General features: G+C 36.1%; 1 long non-coding RNA gene across 1 annotated transcript; it reads left to right on the top strand.

Annotated features, from left to right (window-relative positions):
• The first annotated feature begins 13,004 nt into the window (after positions 1-13,004).
• On the top strand, positions 13,005-15,667 carry LOC112794324 (uncharacterized). Its single transcript, XR_003198812.2, has 3 exons — positions 13,005-13,044; positions 15,189-15,267; positions 15,365-15,667. It is a non-coding gene; the product is annotated as an uncharacterized lncRNA (long non-coding RNA).
• The last annotated feature ends 8,451 nt before the right edge of the window (positions 15,668-24,118 follow it).

Raw genomic sequence — 24,118 nt, 5'->3', positions numbered from 1 at the left:
ATAGAGATACGAGAGGAGCACAGCATCTTCACACACTTATCTGAAATTCCCACTATTGCTTTACATAAGTATTTCTATCCCTTTTTATTTTCTATTTATTTATTAATTTTCGAAATCCATAATCATTTAATCTGCCTAACTGAGATTTACAAGGTGACCATAGCTTGCTTCATACCAACAATCTCTGTGGGATCGACCCTTACTCACGTAAGGTTTATTACTTGGACGACCCAGTACACTTGCTGGTTAGTTGAACAGAGTTGTGGAAAGAAAGTGCTGAGTTAGTTTTTTGGCACATGCCAAAGAGCCATTATTGTTGATCACAATTTCGTCCACCAAGTTTTTGGCGCCGTTGCCGGGGATTGTTCGAGTATGGACAACTGACGGTTCATCTTGTTGCTCAGATTAGGTAATTTTCTTTTCAAAAATCTTTTTCAAAATTTTTTCTTTTCTTTTTCGTTTTCTCCAAAAATATTTTCAAAAAAATCAATAAAAATCACAAAAAAACTAGAAAATCATAAAAACCAAAAATATTTTGTGTTTCTTGTTTGAGTCTTGAGTCAATTTTTAAGTTTGGTGTCAATTGCATGCTTTTAAAAATTTTTCTTGCATTTTTCGAAAATCCCATGCATTCATAGTGTTCTTCATGATCTTCAAGTTGTTCTTGATAAGTCCTCTTGTTTGATCTTGATGTTTTCTTGTTTTGTGTTGTTTGTTGTTTTTCATATGCATTTTTTGTTAGTTAGAGTCCATGCATTAAAGATTTCTAAGTTTGGTGTCTTGCATGTTTTCTTTGCATCAAAAATTTTTCAAAAATATGTTCTTGATGTTCATCATGATCTTCAAAGTGTTCTTGGTGTTCATCTTGACATTCATAGTGTTCTTGCATGCATCTTGTGTCTTGATCCAAAATTTTCATGCTTTGGGTCATTTTTGTGTTTTTCTTTAAAAATTCAAAAATAAAAAAAATATCTTTTCCTTATTTTCCTCCAAATTTTCGAAATTTTGGGTTGACTTGGTCAAAATTTTTTAAAATTTGTTGTTTCTTACAAGTCAAGTCAAAATTTCAATTTTAAAAATCTTATCTTTTCAAAATCTTTTTCAAAAATCAGATCTTTTCCATTTTTTCTTCTTATTTTTGAAATTTTTAAAATTATTTTTTTCAAAAATCTTTTTCTTATCTTTATATCATATTTTCGAAAATTCACTAATAATTAATGTGATTGGTTTAAAAATTTGAAGTTTGTTACTTTCTTGTTAAGAAAGGTTCAATCTTTAAGTTCTAGAATCTTATCTTGTAGTTTCTTGTTAGTGAAGTAAATAATTTCAAAAATTTTTGAATTAAATCTTTTTTATCTTTTATTTGATCTTTTTCAAAAATTTCATCTTTTTCAAAATTTGATTTCAAAATATCTTATCTAACTTCTTATCTCCTCATCTTTTTAAAATTTTATTTTAAAATCTTTATCAATCAATTAACTAACTTTTTGTTTGTTTCTTATCTTTTTCAAAACCACCTAACTACTTTTCCCTCTCTAATTTTCGAAAATATCTCATCTCTTTTTAAAAAATTCTTTTTGTTTTAAATTTTAATTTTAATCTCATCTTATCTTTGATTTTCGAAAATTACTAACCTCTTTTTCAAAAAATTATTTTCGAAATTTCCCTTCTCTTCTCTTATTCTATTTAATTAATTAATTACTAACACTTCTCTTCACCTCTCTTCATCTAAAAATCCGAACTTATTATATCTGTTGTGTTTGGATTCTCCTACCCCTTTCTCCTTCTACTAACATAAAGGAATCTCTATACTGTGACATAGAGGATTCCTCTTTCTTTTCTTGTTTTCTTCTCTTTCATATGAGCAGGAACAGGGAAAAAGGCACTCTTGTTGAAATTGATCCAGAACCTGAAAGGACTCTGAAGAGAAAATTAAGAGAAGCTAAATTACATTATTCTAAAGGTAACCTTTCAGAAATTTTCGAACAAGAGAAGGAGATGGCAGCCAAAAATAATAATAATGCAAGGAGAATGCTTGGTGACTTCACAAAGCCAACATCCAAGTTTGATGGAAGAAGCATCTCCATTCCTGCCATTGGAGCCAATAACTTTGAGCTGAAACCTCAGCTAGTTGCCTTAGTGCAACAAAACTGCAAGTTTTATGGACTTCCATCTGAAGATCCTTATCAGTTTTTAACTGAGTTCTTGCAGATCTGTGAGACTGTAAAGACGAATGGAGTTGATCCTGAAGTCTACAGACTCATGCTTTTCCCTTTTGCTGTAAGAGACAGAGCTAGAATATGGTTGGATTCACAACCTAAGGATATCCTGGACTCCTGGGATAAGCTGGTCACTGCCTTCTTGGATAAATTCTTTTCTCCTCAAAAGCTGAGCAAGCTGAGAGTGGATGTTCAAACCTTCAAACAAAAAGATGGTGAATCCCTCTATGAAGCTTGGGAAAGATACAAGCAGCTGACCAAAAGATGTCCATCTGACATGTTTTCAGAATGGACCATATTAGATATATTCTATTATGGTCTCTCTGAATTTTCGAAAATGTCATTGGACCATTCTGCAAGTGGACCTATTCACCGGAAGAAAACGCCTGAAGAGGCTCAAGAACTCATTGATATGGTTGCAAACAACCAATTTATGTACACCTCTGAGAGGAATTCCGTGAATAATGGGATACCTCAGAAGAAAGGAGTTCTTGAAATAGATGCTCTGAATGCCATATTGGCTCAGAACAAAGTGTTGACTCAACAGGTCAACATGATCTCTCAAAAATCTGAATGGATGGCAACATGCATCCAACAGTACTAAAGAGGCAGCTTCTGAAGAAGCTTATGATCCTGAGAACCCTGCCATGGCAAAGGTTAATTACATGGGTGAACCTTATGGAAACACCTATAACTCATCATGGAGAAATCATCCAAATTTTTCATGGAAGGATCAACAAAAGCCTCAACAAGGCTTTAACAATGGTGGACGCAATAGGCTGAGCAATAGCAAGCCATATCCATCATCTTCTCAGCAACAGACAGAGAATTCTTAACAAAACACCTCTAATTTAGCCAATCTAGTCTCTGATCTGTCAAAGGCCACTTTCAGTTTCATGAGTGAAACGAGATCCTCCAATAGAAATCTGGAGGCACAAATGGGCCAGTTGAGTAAGAAAGTTATTGAAACTCCTCCCAGTATTCTCCCAAGCAATACAGAAGAGAATCCAAAAGGAGAGTGCAAAGCCATTGACATAGTCAATATGGCCGAATGCACAAGGGAGGAAGAGGACGAAAATCCTAGTGAGGAAGACCTCCTGGGACGTCCCTCAAGCAAGAAGGAGTCTCCTATTAAGGATCCAAAGGAATCTGAGGCTCATATAGAGACCATAGAGATCCCATTAAATCTCCTTCTGCCATTCATGAGCTCTGAAGACTATTCTTCCTCTGAAGAGGATGAAGATGTGACTGGAGAGCAAATTGCTCAATACTTAGGAGCTATCATGAAGCTGAATGCCAAGTTGTTTGGTAATGAGACTTGGGAAAGTGAACCTCCCTTGCTCATTAGTGAACTAGATACTTGGATTCAGAAAACTCTACCTCAAAAGAAACAAGATCCTGGCATGTTCTTAATACCTTGTACCATAGGCACCATGAGCTTTGAAAAAGCTCTATGTGATCTGGGGTCAGGGATAAATCTTATGCCACTCTCTATAATGGAGAAGCTGGGGATCATTGAGGTACAACCTGCCTTGTTCTCATTACAATTGGTAGACAAGTCCTTGAGACAAGCTTATGGAATAGTAGAGGACGTGTTAGTAAAGGTTGAAGGCCTTTACATCCCTGCTGATTTCATAATCTTAGACACTAGGAAGGAAGAGGATGATTGCATCATCCTTGGAAGACCTTTCCTAGCCACCGCAGGAGCTGTGATAGATGTCAACAGAGGTGAATTAGTCCTTCAATTGAATGGGGACTACCTTGTGTTTAAGGCACACGGCCATCCCTCTGTGACAAAAGAGAGTAAGCATGAAGAGCTTCTCTCAGTTCAGAGTCAAGAAGAGCCCACACAGTCAAACTCTAAGTTTGGTGTTGTGAGGGCACAACCAAACTCTAAGTTTGGTGTTAAGACCCCATATCCAAACTTTAAGTTTGGTGTTGGGACTACACTAACATTGACCTGATCACCTTGTGGCTCCATGAGAGCCACTGTCAAGCTATTGACATTAAAGAAGCGCTTGTTGGGAGGCAACCCAATTTTAATTATCTAATTTTTATTTTATTGTTATTTTGTGTTTAATTAGGTACATGATCATGAGGAGTAACGAAAAAATCAAAAAAATTAAAAACAGAGTCAAAAACAGAAGAAAAAAATTTTCACACCCTGGAGGACGCACAGGCTGGCGTTCAACGCCAGTAAGATGCATCTGGCCGGCGTTCAATGCCAGAACAGAGCACCATTCTGGCACTGAACGCCAGAAACAAGCAACATTCTGGCGCTGAACGCCAGGAATGTGCCCAGAGAAGAAAAGCTGGCGCTGAACGCCAGTAACAAGCATGAAACTGGCGTTCAACGCCAGAAACATGCTTTACATGGGCGTTGAACGCCTAGAACGTGCACCAATGGGCGTTTAAACGCCAGAATGGTGTGCAAAGGCAATTTACATGCCTATTTGGTGCAGGGATGGAATTCCTTGACACCTCAGGATCTGTGGACCCCACAGGATCACTTTTGGATCTATGGACCCCACAGGATCCCCACCTACTATATTCTCACCTTACCTCCTAATCCTATTTTTGTGATTTGTATTCCCCATGTCACAATTCCCAACATTCTTCACCAATCACCTCAATTCCTCTTCCCAATTACCCCCTTCACCACTCACATCAACCCACTCTTCCCCATAAACCCCACCTACCTTCACAAAATTCAAAATTAATTTCCCTCCCATTCCCACCCAAAATGGCCGAACATCCACCCTCCCCTCTCCCTATAAATACCCTTCCATTCTCCTTCATTTTCACACAACACAAACCCCTCTTCTCCCACTTAGCCGAACCTACATCTCTCCCTCTCTACCATATTCTCTTCTTCTTCTTTTCTTCTTCTTCTTTCTTCTTTTGCTCGAGGACGAGCAAGATTTTAAGTTTGGTATGGTAAAAGCATAAGCTTTTTGTTTTTCCATTACCATCAATGGCACCTAAGGCCGGAGTATCCTCTAGAAAAGGAAAAGGGAAGACAAAAGCTTCCACCTCCGAGTCATGGGAGATGGAAAGATTCATCTCCAAGAGCCATCAAGACCACTTCTATGATGTTGTGGCAAAGAAGAAGGTGATCCCTGAGGTCCCTTTCAAGCTCAAAAAGAATGAGTATCCGGAAATCCGACGTGAGATCCAAAGAAGAGGTTGGAAGTCCTAACCAACCCCATGCAACAAGTCGGAATCTTAATGGTTCAAGAATTCTATGCCAATGCATGGATCACTAGGAACCATGATCAAAGTATGAACCCGAATCCAAAGAACTATCTCACAATGGTTCGGGGGAAATACTTAGATTTTAGTCCGGAAAATGTGAGGTTGGCGTTTCACTTGCCCATGATGCAAGGAGATGAACGCCCCTACACTAGAAGGGTCAACTTTAATCAAAGGTTGGACCAAGTCCTTATGGACATATGTGTGGAAGGAGCTCAATGGAAGAGAGACTCCAAAGGCAAACCAGTCCAACTAAGAAGATTGGATCTCAAGCCTATGGCTAGAGGATGGTTGGAGTTCATACAACGCTCCATCATTCCTACTAGCAACCGATCTGAAGTTACTGTGGATCGGGCCATCATGATTCATAGCATCATGATTGGAGAGGAAGTAGAAGTTCATGAGGTCATCTCCAATGAACTCTACAAAATAGCTGACAAGCCCTCACCCATGGCACGGCTAGCTTTTCCTCACCTTATTTGCCATCTATGTTACTCAGATGGAGTTATCATAGAAGGAGACACCTCCATTGAAGAGGATAAGCCCATCACCAAGAAGAGGATGGAGCAAGCAAGAGAGACCATGCACGGTTCTCAAGAGATGCATGAGGAAGCTCATCATCATGAAATCCCTGAGATGCCTCAAGGGATGCACTTTCCTCCCAACAACTATTGGGAGCAACTCAACACCTCCTTCGAAGATCTGAGCCACAATGTGGAACAATTAAGGGTGGAACATCATGAGCACTCCATCATTCTCCAAGAAATAAGAGAAGACCAAAGAGCAATGAGGGAGGAGCAACAAAGGCAAGGAAGGGACATAGAAGAGCTTAAGGACATTGTTAGTCCTTCAAGAAGAAGACGCCACTAAAGGTGGATTCATTCCTTGTTCTTTATTTCTTTCTGTTTTCGGTTTTTAATATTTTGTTTATCTATGTTTTGTGTCTCTACTTCATGATCATTAGTATGTAACCATGCCTTAAAGCTATGAATAAATTCCATTAATCCTTCACCTCTCTTAAAATGAAAAATGTTTTAATTCAAAAGAACAAGAAGTACATAAATTTTGAATTTATCCTTGAATTTAATTTAATTATATTGATGTGGTGACAATACTTTTTGTTTTCTGAATGAATGATTGAACAGTGCATATGTCTTTTGATATTGTTGTTTATGAGTGTTAAAATTGTTGGCTCTTGAAAGAATGATGAACAAAGAGAAATGTTATTGATGATCTGAAAAATCATGAAATTGATTCTTGAAGCAAGAAAAAGCAGTGAAAAAGCAAAAGCTTGTGAAAAAAAATAGAAAGAAAAAGAAAAAGCAAGCAGAAAAAGCCAATAGCCCTTAAAACCAAAAGGCAAGGGTAAAAAGGATCCAAGGCTTTGAGCATTAATGGATAGGAGGGCCCAAGGAAATATAATCCAGGCCTAAGCGGCTAAATCAAGCTGTCCCTAACCATGTGCTTGTGTCATGAAGGTCCAAGAGAAAAGCTTGAGACTGAGTGGTTAAAGTCGTGATCCTAAGCAAAAGAGTGTGCCTAAGAGCTCTGGACACCTCTAACTGGGGACTCTAGCAAAGCTGAGTCCCAATCTGAAAAGGTTCACCCAGTCATGTGTCCGTGGCATTTATGTATCCGGTGGTAATACTGGAAAACAAAATGCTTAGGGCCACGGCCAAGACTCATAAGTAGCTGTGTTCAAGAATCAACATACTTAACTAGGAAATTCAATAACGCTATCCGAAATTCTAAGTTCCCAGAGACGCCAATCACTCTGAACTTCAAAGGAAAAAGTGAGATGCCAAAACTGTTCAGAAGCAAAAAGCTACAAGTCCCGCTCATCTAATTATAATTAATATTCATTGATATTTTGAAATTTATAGTATATTCTCTTCTTTTTATCCTAATTGATTTCCAGTTGCTTGGGGACAAGCAACAATTTAAGTTTGGTGTTGTGATGAGCGGATAATTTATACGCTTTTTGGCATTGTTTTTAGGTAGTTTTTAGTAAGTTTGAGCTACTTTTAGGGATGTTTTCATTAGTTTTTATGTTAAATTCACATTTCTGGACTTTACTATGAGTTTTTGTGTTTTTCTGTGATTTCAGGTAAATTCTGGCTGAAATTGAGGGACTTGAGCAAAACTCTGAAAAAGGCTGACAAAAGGACTGCTGATGCTGTTGGAATCTGCCCTCCCTGCACTCGAAATGGATTTTCTGGAGCTACAGAACTCCAAATGGCGCGCTCTTAACGGCGTTGGAAAGTAGACATCCAGAGCTTTCCATCAATATATAATAGTCCATACTTTATTCGGAAATTGATGACGTAACTTGGCGTTGAACGCCAAGTACATGCTGCTGTCTGGAGTTAAACGCCAGAAAAACGTCATGATCCGGAGTTGAACGCCCAAAACACGTTATAACTTGGAGTTCAACTCCAATAAAAGTCTCAGCTCGTGGATAGATCAAGCTCAGCCCAAGCATACACCAAGTGGGCCCCGGAAGTGGATTTATGCATCAATTACTTACTCATGTAAACCCTAGTAGCTAGTCTAGTATAAATAGGATAAGTTACTATTGTATTAGACATCTTTTGACAGTTTAATCTTTGACTGTTCTAGTCCTTGATCATTCGGTCTTTGATCATGGAGAGGGCTGGCCATTCGGCCATGCCTGAACCTTTTACTTATGTATTTTCAACGGTGGAGTTTCTGCACGCCATAGATTAAGGGTGTGGAGCTCTGCTGTACCTCAAGTTTCAATACAATTACTATTACTTTCTATTCAATTCTCTTCTATCCTTATTCCAAGATATACGTTACACTTAACTTTGATGAATGTGATGATCCGTGACACTCATCATCATTCTCACCTATGAACGCGCGTGATTGACAACCACTTTCGTTCTACTCTAGGCCGGGCGCATATCTCTTAGATTCCCCAACAGAATCTTTGTGGTATAAGCTAGATAGATGGCGGCATTCATGAGGATCCGGAAAGTCTAAACCTTGTCTATGGTATTCCGAGTAGGATTATGGGATTGAATGACTGTGACGAGCTTCAAACTCCTGAAGGCTGGGCGTGATGACAAGCGCAAAAGAATCAAGGGATTCTATTCTAACCTGATTGAGAACCGACAGATGATTAGCCGTGCTGTGACAGAGCATAGGAACGTTTTCACTGAGAGGATGGGATGTAGCCATTGACAACGGTGATTCCCTACATACAGCTTGCCATGGAAAGGAGTAGGAAGGATTGGATGAATGTAATAAGAAAATAGAGATACGAGAGGAGCACAACATCTTCACACACTTATCTGAAATTCCCACTATTGCTTTACATAAGTATTTCTATCCCTTTTTATTTTCTATTTATTTATTAATTTTTGAAATCCATAATCATTTAATCTGCCTAACTGAGATTTACAAGGTGACCATAGCTTGCTTCATACCAACAATCTCTGTGGGATCGACCCTTACTCACGTAAGGTTTATTACTTGGACGACCCAGTACACTTGCTGGTTAGTTGAACGAAGTTGTGAAAAGAAAGTGTTGAGTTAGTTTTTTTGGCACATGCCAAAGAGCCATTATTGTTGATCACAATTTCGTCCACCAAGTTTTTTGATCCATATTCTTTTGTACTTGTATGAAATCATTATTGTGGCACCAGTTGAATTCACAACTCCGTTCAACTAACCAGCAAGTGTAATGGGTCGTCCAAGTAATAAACCTTACGCGAGTAAGGGTCGATCCCACAGAGATTGTTGGTATGAAGCAAGCTATGGTCACCTTGTAAATCTCAGTTAGGCAGATTAAATTGGTTTATGGGTTTTCAAATATTAATAATAAAAAGAAAGTAAAAAAAGGATAAATAAACTAAGATAGAAATACTTATGTAAATCAATAGTGAGAATTTCAGATAGGTGTATGGAGATGTTGTGCTCCTCTTGAAACTCTGCTTCACTACTCGCTCTTCCTTCAATCCTTCTTATTCCTTTCCATGGCAAGCTGTATGTAGGGCTTCACCATCATCGGTGGCTACTTTCAATCCTCTCGGGAAAATGGTCCTATGCGCTGTCACTGCACGGCTAATCGTCTGGAGGCATCAGTGGCACCAAGCCCTGCCGACACTGTCTCTTCTCCTTCCTCTCTTCTTCTTCGTTCCTCAGCTCCGCTCTGTGTGTGTGAAAAATGGAGTAAGGGGTAATTTAGGTATTTTAATAAAATTAAATGGTAGAATAGTATTTTAAAATCAAATGTAATTCATTAAAATTATTTTAAAAACACTGTTTATTTATGAACTCACTAATTAGTTTTTAATAAGTACTTTAATTTAAAATTAGAACAATCCAATTAATTTTCTTTTAGTTCATAACATTAAAATATAAAACTATAAATCTTAATTATTCAAATTAAATTAACAAATCATTATTTTCAATTACTAAAATTTTAAATTTTAAATAAAAAAACTCAATTATTACGAAAATTATATGAGTCTTATTCAATTTTAAACTCAAAGTCTCATCATTTTGAGGGCAAGTTAACTAAATACAATAAATGACAATCAAAATTACCCATATACAACTTTCACACAAGGATTACTCATATACATTTTTTATAATTCTATGTAAACCACTACGAAAATAATAGAAACTGCCATAGGCTAGCACGGTTTTCACTCAGCACGTGAATGATCAATATCCGGTAAAAGGTGTAGCGGTTTGTAAAGGAGGTGAAGCAAGCATAAACCGCTGAAGGCAGTAGCGGTTTATGTCAATATGTTCTTCTGCTGTACCCTGTAGCAGATTATACATGTTTATAAAAGGTATATGGGAAACACATCTCTTTTATGTTATTTTGGGTATATAAATTTTGTTTTGTCATTTTACCATATCCTTCAATAGAGTAGGCCAAGAGCTAATCCATCGTTATGACTAATCTATCGCCATGCACAAGATGAAATTTAAATCTCTAATACGGACTAATGAGCTAACAGATAGACCAACCTAAATTAATTTGCGACATGAATTAAAATTAAGTTGTTTTATTAAATTTTTTTATAATAGACCTACTACTTTAAATAAAAATAAAATAAAATAAAAAACTAATTTAATCTACAATAAAATACTTTATTGTGTATGATATGGTAGGTAAAAATAGAAAATAAATGTGAAATGTGTGTCATATATATTTCTTGGGGTTTAGAACTTGTTGTATTATAAAAAAATAGGAAGCTATATAAAAACGAAACCAAATGTAAAAAAATAGAATTAAAACTGAGATTTTATACCACACACAATGTTAAATACAAATTTAATAATAAAAAGAGAGTGGTAAAATATAAAAAAGGTTTCTATTATAAATGGTTTTTTTAATATAAATTTTTATTTTGATAAAAAAAATTCGTATAAACTTTTTAAATAGTTTTATTTTGATATAGCAATCAAATCAATGTTCTTTTATTTTTTATATTAAAATATAAGAAAATGTAATACTTGATAAGATAAAATATGTTAATTTTTTAATTTAGAGCTTATTCAGGATTAGGTTAAATATGTAACTGCTGCGGCAGGATTACATTGCTATTAATATCACAATGCATATTAATCAAATTATTATCTTCTCTATGGATTAAAAAAGTTAATTCTAAAATTAAATTTAAAAATTAAAGAAAAAAGTACAAACTAAATAAATAATATAGAGATGAAATAATTTATTTTGTAGATTAAATTAGAACTTTATTTTATTTTATTTTATTTTTATTTAAAGTAGTAGGTCCATTATAAAAAAGTTAATAAAACAATTTAATTTTAATTCATGTCACAAATTAATTAAGTTAGGTTGGTCTATTTGTTAGCTAATTAATTCGTATTAGAGATTTTAGTCGCACAAAAAAATTCCGTATTAGGGATTTAAATTTTGTCTTGTGCATGGTGATGGATTAGTCATAGCCATGGATTAGTTCTTGGCCTTCTCGAATGAAGGATATGGTAAAAGAAAACAAAACAAAATTTATATACCCAAAACAACATAAAAGAGAAGACATGTGTTGCCCATATACCTTTTATAAATATGTGTATATTCCGCTATAAGGTGCAGCAGATTACCTTGGAGAACATATTAATATAAACCGCTACTGCCTCCAGCAATTTATGCTTGCTTCACCTCCTTCAGAAACTGCTACACTCTGTAGCGAAATCTTATCATTCATGTGCTATGTGGAAACCGCACTAGCCTATAGTGGTTTCTATTATTTTTGTATACTTTTACGGGGAATAATAGTTTACATAGAATTATGAAAACATGTATATGAGTAATCCTTTTGTGAAAAATTGTATATGGGTAATTTTGATTGCCATTTATTTTATTTAAGTAACTTGCCCTAATTTTGATTTAATTACTTTCCGTAAATAATATTTTTGAAAATAATCACAAATAACTCATTTTTTAATTTTCAAAATCTCGAGGTGTTACATTAATCCTTAAAAAATATCAATAAAACCCTTTAAGATAACAAACATAGACAGGTTTTTTTAAATTAAGATCTTCTATGTTAATAATAGGGACTAATTTAAAGGTAGTATATCCATATCTGCTATCCTGAAAGATTTTTTTAGTATTTTTTAGGAACTAATATATCCGAAGTATGAATTTTCAGGAGTTTATTTGTCACTTTACTCTAAATTTTTAAAGTTAATGGTCAACCGCTAATTTATAAATATAAAAGCTAAAACTTTTTGTTTCCTATAAACATAAATTTGAATACAAAATCACCGCTGCCTTCACACAAAAAAAAAAAAAAAGACAAACTAAAAATTGAAGTATTCAAACAATTTAAAATCTTAAACATACTTTTCATTATTCAAATCCCAAACCAAATACATCCTAATTTGTGAATGCAAACTAAAACTTTCTACTCCCTTCTTATAAAAATAGGGCATGGATTCTTTACTCCTACTTTTATGTAGGAGTATGATTAACCATCATCAAAATAATTACAAAATATATTCTATTTTTTTATTTTTGGAAATATTAATAATTAAATATTGATTCCTCTATTTTTTGTTTTTTACACATTTTTTCCTTTTCCTTTTAATTTCAAATTCAGAGAAGAGAAACATTTGATCTGTTAGGGTTTTTTCCCACTTTCAATCATTGCCATTCTCTCATACTCTCTCTCTGCTACATCTCTTGTTCGCTTATCCTCACCACCGCAACACACCTCAAACGATGCCGCAACTTCCTGCCACCGTCACTGCGCAACACGTTGCCGCCGCCACCTCAACACGCTTCCTAGTGAAATAGATACCTGACTGATTCTCTTGGTATGGGTGAGACCATTGATTTATGTCTCTCTCACCACTTTTTAATTCTTTGCTTCTCTTAATGGCTTCCTCATCTTAGTAGAATTGATAATCTTAATACTTAGGAAGCACTAGGAGTCACAATATTGAATTTATTAGCATAAAGTTGTGACGTATATAGTTTAAATTTCTCATTGTTAACTTTCTGGTTTAATGCATTGATTTGATTTACTGATTTCTTACGCTTGATAAATGAACCTGATGGAGAAGAGTAAGATGCTGAATTTCTCAAGTCTGTAGCTTTTTTTTAAGTTTTTCATTCATATTCATATTGTATGAGTAAACACGTCCTATAATCCCCGCGTGTATAAATGCAAAGTCCCCAATGTATTTGGGATTTTATTGACTTCATAAGATATGTGTATGCTAAGGCTGTTGTTTTGAATTGTTTGATCAGGAATTGTGAATCCACATTTCATGATATTTATTTTCTCTATTTGGGTGGATTTCATCAACTTTTCTTGCATTTATCCATTGAAATAGCATATTTTCATGAATTCTTCCTAAATTGTGCTTAATTGTGAAAAACATACTTTTCATGCTTAAACTGCTAATTTTAATTCACCTTTCTCTCATTCGATGTCTTGATATATTTGTTTGAGTGATTTAAGGTTTTGAAGGCAAAAATGGCTTGAAGAAGTGGAAGTAAAGCATGTAAAGTGGAAGAATTCAAGAAATGAAGGATTTGGAAAGCTGTCAATCCTGACCTCTCTGTACAGGATTTGTAAATTGGTCATAACTTGAGCTACAGAGGTCCAAAATGAGGCGGTTCCAGTGGCATTGGAAAGCTAACATCCGGGGCTTCAAAATGATATGCAATTTGCTATAGTGGACATAAGTCTAAGTGTGCGTACGCACAGGTACTTATGCGTACACACAAGTCAGGATTCAGCATGTGTGCGGACGCACACATCTGTGCATCCGTACAGGTCCCTACACGTGACCTTATCAATTGCAACTCGTTGGCAGTGATTTTTGGTCCCCCAAAACCCAATCCAACTCATTTCTGAAGCTATTTCAAGCCAAATTGAAGTTTGGAGAAGGGGAGAGCACTTAGATTTAGGTTTTTACATATTTTTGTTAGTTTTCTAGAGAGAGAAGCTCCCCCTCTCTCTAGAATTAAGATTCTTTAGTTTAATTTCTTGTAATTTCTACTTTTAATTCTTGTTTTCATTTACTTTTCCTTGTCATTTATTGTTATTGCATTTTTGTTCTTCTTCATTTCTCTTGTTATTTTCCTTTATTTTGTCATTTTTCTGTCTATGCACACTTTTGATATTTTAATTTTTAATTAATGTAATTTATGTTTTATGCTCATTTAATGCTTTCTTTAATTGTTATTGTCATTTTCTTGCTTTTGGTAGTTAGCTTTTATTTTTAATGTAATTTAATATTATTTTATTTTCATGCACACCAAGTGTTTGATAAAATGCTTGACTTAGTTTTTACATAGTTTTTCTCCACTCTTGGCTTGAAATTGGTGACTTTGGTGATCCTTAAATCATTGATGTCCATTCTTGTTTGATACATTAGAGTAGTTAGTTGATTTGGTCTCCTTTGACACTATGTGACCCCTTAGTGTTGACATAGGACTTAGGGATTGGAATCAACTATGCCTATTTGACTTATCTTCGATGTAAGGTTAACTAAGTAGGATTAACTCTTCATAATCATCATATGTTTGTAGTCAATGTCTAGGATAGGTGACCTTAGCTCTCAATTACTTGCCAAGAGGTTTCTTGCATTTGAAGTTTCCTTTCCTTGCATTTAATTGCTTTGATGTTTAATTTCTTGCATATTTAGTTTTCACACTCTTGGTTGAGAAATTGGTTGTTTGGGTGGAATTGAGTTGTGGATGTCCATTCCGCATAGTGTGGGAATGGCTAATTGGTTTGGTTTCTATTGACGCTAGTCTTTCACTAAGTAATTAGTGAGTTGACTAGGACTTATGGATTGAGACCAATTATGCCCTTTGACTAATTCTCAAGGAGGATTGACTAATTTGGATTGATTCTACACAATTGTCATGTTTGTGGTCCATAACTAGGATAGGAAACCTAAATTCCCCAATTCTTGCTTTGAGTTGCCATTTACATTCCTTGCATGTTTATTTGCTTTCTTGCTATTTACATTTCTTACTTTCTTGCATTCCCAATTCCCATGCTCTCTCATAGCCAAATATATGACATTTCATTGCAACTCCTAGAAAAGACGACCCGAGGCTTAAATACTCTCGGTTAATTAGAATTTGTAAACATTTGATTAAGAGAATTCATTGTTGGTTTGGACTATGCTACCAATGAATTGATGCTTGTTTTGATTGATTCCAAACTATACAATAAATTCTCTCATCAGGAATCTACCAAGTGAGTTGGCTTCTGCAGTGCTCCAGACCATCACTATCACCCCGGAAGAGAATGAGGCTATTCAAAGGGTAAGCCATTGAGAATGCTCTCCATTGAAATTTGTTTATGATGTACTACTTGCTAATGTTAGTATCTTATTCTTGTCCCTATGTTGTTCTTTTGCAGCTTCAAGATATGGGATTTGATAGAGATCTTGTGTTGGAGGTGTTCTTTGCATGCAACAAAAATAAGGACCTGGCAGCCAACTATCTTTTGGATCACCAGAATGAATTTGAAGACTAAGAAAATGGTTCTGTTTCATCTTCACCAGCTATGCTCCTTTGATGTTGTTTCTTATCATTTGAACTCTTTGGAGAAGTGGAAATGTCAATACTTATTTGCTTAGCTTTATTATTGATCCTCGTGAACCATACTGCCTGTAGATTATTAATTTCAGACCATTGACTGGAAAATATAGATGCCAAGAAATCGATAGGTACTTTTATTCTTCTGCAGTCGTAATTTTTTTCAGCTTTATTTTGTCTAACTTCATTTAACTTATTTTATTAAATAAAGGATATGGAAACTTGAAAAAGATATAACAAATAGTTATGTTATTAAAATCTTAGAACGTGATTGTTGAGGGTGATGGATTGCGTCTGTCTTTCTCCATCAGATAAATTATCGTCAAATGAAAATATCTACCTATAATCATAGAATGTGATTTAGTGATTATCTCACTAGGTCTTTTAACAAAGCAGTGTGAATTCAATTCATATCTGGGCTCAGTTTGTAAGACCCAAGACTTTTGAAAAGTTCTATTTTGAATTAATTTCAAATCATATATTTATTTATAATTTTAATTTTAGAAATTATTTTTATTGAAAATAATTAAAGGCAATTAATTGGATTTGAAATAAATTAAGGTTTTTATCCAAACTCAATACTTATGGATTGTTTTCTTATTTATGATTAAAGTTCTAAAAATTCGAGAAATAATGAGGTTTGGCTATTTAAATTAGAAATTTTGTCTAATTTTATAATTATTGAATTGTTTTCTATATTTAAATTATAAAATTGGTAGTTATGAAATGATAAGAATTTTATATGATTTGATTTTAGAAGATTTATATTTATATCATTTAATACTTTAAGTCAAAGATAAAGAAAATTAATTATATTACTATATATTTTCAATTAGAATAATTTATTGAGAATCAATTAGTATTTTTATACCACAAATAATATTTTAAAAAAACTTTAGAGATTAAATTAGTTTTTCAAATATTAATGCTTTATGCTCTAATTTTATTAAAATGATTTTACTCAAATTAAACCCAAAATCTCCAAATTTTATCACAAAATCCTAATTCCTAAATTAAAATCCTAAATCCCCAAAACACCACCCTAACCCTAATTTCCCTAACACTAGCCACCTTACCTCCTTCAGCCACCAAAATCCCTTTTCTTTTCCCAAACCCAGCAACAAATTCATGGAAGAAAGAAAGAAGGAAAGAGGGAAAGAGAAATGGGGGACGGAAGGAAGAGAAGAAAGAAAGTGAGAAGGGAGAAGAGAGGGAGATGGCGCCGGTGGGCATTACTGCCACCGTCGCCGTAACTGTGCCGTTAGGAGGGAGATCCGAGAGAGCGCGTATATTAAGAGAGAGGGAGCTGAGGAAGAAGACGCCGCCACCAAGCCGCCGGCCATGGAGGTTCGTGAGCAGAAGGAAGGCGTGCCGTTCTGCCCAGGGCCGTTGCTAGGGAGCTCGCGCGAGTTGGACGGGCTGTCTTCGCGCATCGTCGCTGCCCTGTCGAGCCTTGTCGTCTCTATGCAAGACGCCACCACTGTCGTCAATCGAAGCCGCCGCTCGTAAAGGCAAACTGCTGTGCAGCTTGAAGCCGAAGGGGGTTGTTACCACTGCTGTCGCTAGGGCACGTTGTTGCTGCGCCACAGGGAGGAGTCTGAGCAAGGAAAGGAAGAAGGTGGTGATAGATACCTCCGCAGCTGCTGCTGTTACTATTGGTGTTCCAGAGCTCGCAGTTACTGCCGGTGTTGGTGATGAACCTGGTTGTATCCTTACTGTTGATTGATTGTAGTGGGAGATGTTGTAACCACCATTTTTCATCTTGGTAAGTTCATGGGTAAGATCGCTATGAATCTTCTTTGTGCCATTTTATTTACTCAGCTAGTTTTGATTCGTTTAATTTACCAGAGTCGTTATTGTCATATCTCGGCACTGTCGCCCTTGTTTGGAACTACTGAATGTTGTTGTCACGGGATTACGTTGGAATTGTCATTGATGTCGTGAGTTCAGACTAGCTAGGATTGTCATGTTTAATTCCTAAGTTTGGTTAATCGAGGTAGGGGCATTTTTCTTAAACTTGTTTTACTTTTCAGAGTTGTTATAAATCGATATTAATGCGTAAAATACATTTTTGTGATTTCGTGAGTCATATGAATTGAATTGAGTTATTTTGGATGAATTAGATTGTTAGTTTGATTGATTGATCAAATGAGAAAGTTGAATATTCTAACTGGTTGACTGATGTTGTTAAAGTGATTTTCCTGGAATTATTGGAAGAGATTTAATATTGGCATTTAGTTTAATTTTGGAAACGATTTGGTTTTAGAAAAGATTTAATATTGAAATTTGATTTGACATTGAACCCGATTTAATATCGGAATTTGATTTTAAAACAAATTTAGAAAAGACTTAATATTTGAAAATGGTTTGTCTATTCAGAATGATTTGGTATTTTGGAAATGAATCGAAAAGGTTTTGAGGAACGGTTTGGTTTGAAACTGTTTAGAGAAGACCGAGAATTCTTAATTATTGATTGTTGATGTTGGTTGATGTTGGTTAAAATTGTGATTTATAGGATTGGTTGATTGAATTCTGGATTTTGTAATTTTCTTGGGTTGAGTGTTGTTATTGTGATAATGGTTATTGGAAGTGATTTGACTGATTAACAGGTGTTTGATTTGGTTTGGTTAGGACCCAGAAAGGGTGGCAAAATCCAAGTTTTAGAGGAGATGCTGTCGAAATTTTATAAAATTGGAAGTTTCAATTGAAGTAATTATTTAAAAAAATTAGTTTTTAAACGTTATATGTTTTAAGAGTGATTTATTTAGAAAAGAAAGCATTATGTTTTGGATTGAGATTGTTGAATAATGAAAAGAAGGATGATGAGAACTGATTTGAAATGTGATTTTTGAATGAATTTGGAAATAAGATATGGATTGACGAATGATGATGATATTGAGAATGGCTTAGATATCGATGAATGATGAATGAATTATTCATATGGCTTATGAATTTGAATTATCTAAGACACGGGTTTCCCTGGGTAGACGCAGTGGCTTGCCAACACTTGCTCCAGGTTGAGACTTGATACTCTGTTGACCCTACGACGTAAGGGTGACTGGGAACTATAAATTCTCGGGAATGGTACCTCTATTAAGCGATTTGATATATATGAGAAAATGCTATGCATAGACTCATGGGGATGCGTGTCGGGGGATAGTCTAAGGTTTTTGGACTTGTCGGGTTGGCTGGATAACCGACAGATGAGCTCATTAGCCATAGGACAGGCATGCATCATATGCATTTGTATGCTTTGCTTGGGTTTGAATTCTATTTTGGTTTGCCTAGTTGTTAAACTGTCATTAACTGCTACCTGAACTATTTGTTGTAACTGCTACCTAAACCTGTGTTTTTCTTGTCTGTTTTGCCTGTGTTTGTTCTAGTGTGCTACATTTGAGAATGGACTTTGGTGCTGAATTAATGATTGTGTTGATTGATTACGTGATTGGTTTCTGATTAAGATTTTCTTATAAGAAAAGAAAGGTTTTGGATTTCTGAAAGGTTAAACATTGTTTCTTTGAAAAGGTTTTGAACGATTAGCTATTGGTTTTTAAAAGATTCATAAGGCAATGATAATCGCTGAGATTGAAAACAGTTTTCTTATTAAATATATTCTTATGACAATTCTAAAACTCTGTGGTGAGATCGTGTGATTGGGTTCTCACCCCCTACAGCTTTACCTTTTCAGGAATCAGAGGAAAGAGCATTATGGAAAGTTATCCCGCGTATTGGTTTATATGATGTTGTGTTAATTAGATAATTGTTCTTCTCTCGTCTATCTTATTACAATTTTGTAAGAGGGATAGGAGTTGTATGTTTTATATGTATAATATGTTATAAGCTATTATGTATGAAGTCTTGTATATAAACCTATGCTTGTTTGTTTTTTTTTCTATTTAGAATTTATTTCCAGTTTTCAGTGAAGTCGGTGATACGGTGTCGAGTCAAATGTTTCTATTTTAATATTAAGTATATAAAATTAGTCGTAATACTTCTTGCTATCAGAGTAGCGCAGTCGGAAGCATGACATTCTGATAGTAAGGGTGTTACACAGTTGGTGGACGAAATTGTGATCCTCAAGGTTAGTCTCTTTGTATTCGTATGAAATCAAAAATACTCCAAAGAGATCATGGATGAATTGGGATCTTAATAATCACTGGTGTGATCATAACTCCGTTCAACTTAACCAGCAAGTGTACTAGGTCATCCAAGTAATACCTTACGTGAGTAAGGGTCGATCCCACAAAGATTGTTGGTATGAAGCAAGCTATGGTCACCTTGTAAATCTCAATTAGGCAGATTAAATTATTTATGATAAGTTCAAAAATAAATAATAAACAGAAAATAAAATAGGATAGAAATACTTATGTAAATCAATAGTGGGAATTTCAGATAGGCGTGTGGAGATGCTAGAATCCTTTCAAATCTCTACTTTCTTATTGCTTTCATCCAATCCTTCTTACTCCTTTCCATGGCAAGCTGTATGTAGGGCATCACCATCATCAATGGCTACTTTTAATCCTCTCGGGAAAATGGTCCTATGCGCTGTCATTGCACAGCTAATCGTTTGGAGGCATCACCCTTGTTGATGGCTACATCCCATCCTCTCAGTGAAAATGGTCCAAATGCTCTGTCACAGCACGGCTAATCATCTGTCGGTTCTCAATCAGGTTGGAGTAGAATCTGTTGATTCTTTTGCGTCTGTCACTAACACCCAGCCTTCAGGAGTTTGAAGCCCGTCACAGTCATTCAATACCGGAATCCTACTCGGAATACCACAGACAAGGTTAGACTTTCCGGATTCCCGGGATCCTACTCGGAATACCACAGACAAGGTTAGACTTTCCGGATCCCCATGAATGTTGCCATCTATCTAGCTTATACCACGAAGATTCTGTTGGGGAATCTAAGAGATATGCGCCCGGCCTAAGGTAGAACGGAAGTGGTTGTCAGTCACGCGCGTTCATAGGTGAGAATGATGATGAGTGTCACGGATCATCACATTCATCAAAGTGTTGTGCAATGCATATCTTGGAATAAGAATAAAAGAGAATTGAATAGAAAGTAATAGTAATTGTATTGAAGTTGAGGTACAGCAGAGCTCCACACCCTTAATCTATGGTGTGCAGAAACTCCACCGTTGAGAATACATAAGTGAAAGGTTCAGGCATGGCCGAATGGCCAGCCCTAAAACGTGATCAATAGCCTCTTAAGATGAAGAATAAAACAAAACTGAGGCCAAAGATGAAACGTGGTCAAAAGACGTCTAATACAATAGTAAATTATCCTATTTATACTAGACTAGCTACTAGGGTTTACATGAGTAAGTAATTGATGCATAAATCCACTTCCGGGGCCCACTTGGTGTATGCTTGGGCTGAGCTTGATCTATCCACGAGCTGAGGCTTTTCTTGGAGTTGAACGCCGAGTTATAACGTGTTTTGGGCGTTCAACTCCGGGTCGTGACGTGTTTCTGGCGTTTAACTCCAGACAGCAACATGTAATTGGCGTTCAACGCCAATTTACGTCGTCAATTTCTGAATAAAGTATGAACTATTATATATTGCTGGAAAGCTCTGGATGTCTATTTTCCAACGCCATTGAGAGCGCGCCATTTGTAGTTTCGTAGCTCCAGAAAATCTATTTTGAGTGCAGGGAGGTCAGATTCCAACAGCATCAGCAGTCCTTTTGTCAGCCTTTTTTCAGAGTTTTGCTCAAGTCCCTCAATTTCAGCCAGAAATTACCTGAAATTACAGAAAAACACACAAACTCATAGTAAAGTCCAGAAATGTGAATTTAACATAAAAACTAATGAAAACATCCCTAAAAGTATCTTGAACTTACTAAAAACTACCTAAAAACAATGCCAAAAAGCGTATAAATTATCCGCTCATCACAACACCAAACTTAAATTGTTGCTTGTCCCCAAGCAACTGAAAATCAAATAGGATAAAAAGAAGAGAATATACTATAAATTCCAAAATATAAATGAATATTGATTCTAATTAGATGAGCGGGACTTGTAGCTTTTTGCCTCTGAATAGTTTTGGCATCTCACTTTTTCCTTTGAAGTTTATAATGACTGGCTTCTCTAGGAACTTAGAATTTCGGATAGTGTTGTTGACTTTCCTAGTTAAGCATGTTGATTCTTGAACACAGCTACTTATGAGTCTTGGCCGTGGCCCTAAGCATTTTGTTTTCCAGTATTACCACCGGATACATAAATGCCACGGACACATGACTGGGTGAACCTTTTCAGATTGGGACTCAGCTTTGCTAGAGTCCCTAGTTAGTGGTGTCCAGAGCTCTTAAGCACACTCTTTTGCTTTGGATCCTTTTTACCCTTGCCTTTTGGTTTTAAAGGCTATTGGCTTTTTCTGCTTGCTTTTTCTTTTTCTTTCTATATTTTTCGCCAAAAATTTTTTTTTTCACAAGCTTTTGCTTTTTCACTGCTTTTTCTTGCTTCAAGAATCAATTTCATGATTTTTCAGATTGTCAATAACATTTTTCCTTGTTCATCATTCTTTCAAGAGCCAACAATTTTAACATTCATAAACAACAAGATCAAAAATATGCACTGTTCAAGCATTCATTCAGAAAACAAAAAGTATTGTCACCACATCAATATAATTAAATTAAATTCAAGGACAATTTTCGAAATTCATGTACTTCTTGTTCTTTTGAATTAAAGCATATTTCATTTAAGAGAGGTGAAGGATTAATGGATTTTATTCATAGCTTTAAGACATGGTTACTACATACTAATGATCATGAAGTAGAGACACAAAATATAGATAAACATAACATAGAAACCGAAAAACAGAAAGAAATAAGAACAAGGAATGAATCCACCTTAGTGGCGTCTTCTTCTTGAAGGACCAACAATGTCCTTAAGCTCTTCTATGTCCCTTCCTTGCCTTTGTTGCTCCTCCCTCATTGCTCTTTGGTCTTCTCTTATTTCATGGAGAATGATGTAGTGCTCATGATGTTCCACCCTTAATTGTTCCACATTGTGGCTCAAATCTTCTAAGGAAGTGTTGAGTTGTTCCCAATAGTTGTTGGGAGGAAAGTGCATCCTTTGAGGCATCTCAGGGATTTCTTGATGATGAGCTTCCTCATGCATTTCTTGAGAGTCGTGGAGGGTCTCTCTTGCTTGCTTCATCCTCTTCTTGGTAATGGGCTTATCCTCTTCAATGGAGATGTCTCCTTCTATGATAACTCCAGCTGAGTAACATAGATGGCAAATAAGGTGAGGAAAACTAGCCTTGCCATGGTGGAGGGCTTTTCGGCTATTTTGTAGAATTCATTAGAGATGATTTCATGAACTTCTACTTCCTCTCCAATCATGATGCTATGAATCATGATGGCCTGATCCACAGTAACATCAGATCGGTTGCTAGTGGGAATGATAGAGCGTTGAATAAACTCCAACCATCCTCTAGCTACAGGCTTGAGGTCCAGTCTTCTTAGTTGGACTGGCTTGCCTTTGGAGTCTCTTTTCCATTGAGCTCCTTCCACACATATGTCCATTAGGACTTGGTCCAACCTTTGATTAAAGTTGACCCTTCTAGTGTAGGGGCGTTCATCTCCTTGCATCATGGGCAAGTGGAACGCCAACCTTACATTTTTCGGACTAAAATCTAAGTATTTCCCCCGAACCATTGTGAGATAATTCTTTGGACTTGGGTTCATACTTTGATCATGGTTCCTAGTGATCCATGCATTGGCATAGAACTCTTGAACCATTAAGATTCTGACTTGTTGCATGGGGTTGGTTAGGACTTCCCAACCTCTCCTTCAGATCTCATGTCGGATCTCCGGATACTCATTTTTCTTGAGCTTGAAAGGGACCTCAGGGATCACCTTCTTCTTTGCCACAACATCATAGAAGTGGTCTTGATGGCTTTTGGAGATGAATCTTTCCATCTCCCATGACTCGGAGGTGGAAGCTTTTGTCTTCCCTTTTCCTTTTCTAGAGGATTCTCCGACCTTAGGTGCCATTGATGGTAATGGAAAAACAAAAAGCTTATGCTTTTACCACACCAAACTTAAAATATTGCTCGTCCTCGAGCAAGAGAAGAAAGAAGAGAAGAGAAGAAGAAGAGAGTATGGAGGGGAAGGGGAAGTGTAGGTTCGGCCAAAGTATGGAAGAGGGGGTTGTGTTGTGTGAAAATGAAGTAGAATGGAAGGGTATATATAGGGAAAGGGGAAAGGGTAGGTTCGGCCATTTAGGGTGGGATTGGGTGGGAAAATGTTTTTGAATTTTGAAGGTAGGTGGGGTTTATGGGGAAGAGTGGATGGATGTGAGTGGTGAATAGGTGATTGGGAAGAGAGATTGAGGTGATTGGTGAAGGGTTTTTGGGAAGTGTGACATGGGGAAGAGTGAAATAGGATTAGGAGGTAAGGTGGGAATATAGTAGGTGGGAATCCTGTGGGGTCCACAGATCCTGAGGTGATCCTGTGGGGTCCACAGATCCTGAGGTGTCAAGGAATTCCATCCCTGCACCAAATAGGCATGTAAAATGCCTTTGCACACCATTCTGGGCGTTCAACGCCCATATGTAACATGTTTCTG

Source organism: Arachis hypogaea, chromosome 4 (assembly GCF_003086295.3).
Source record: "Arachis hypogaea cultivar Tifrunner chromosome 4, arahy.Tifrunner.gnm2.J5K5, whole genome shotgun sequence".
NCBI lineage: Eukaryota > Viridiplantae > Streptophyta > Magnoliopsida > Fabales > Fabaceae > Arachis > Arachis hypogaea.
Note: the sequence above shows the minus strand (reverse complement) of the source record. Positions and strands in the feature narration are given on the sequence as shown.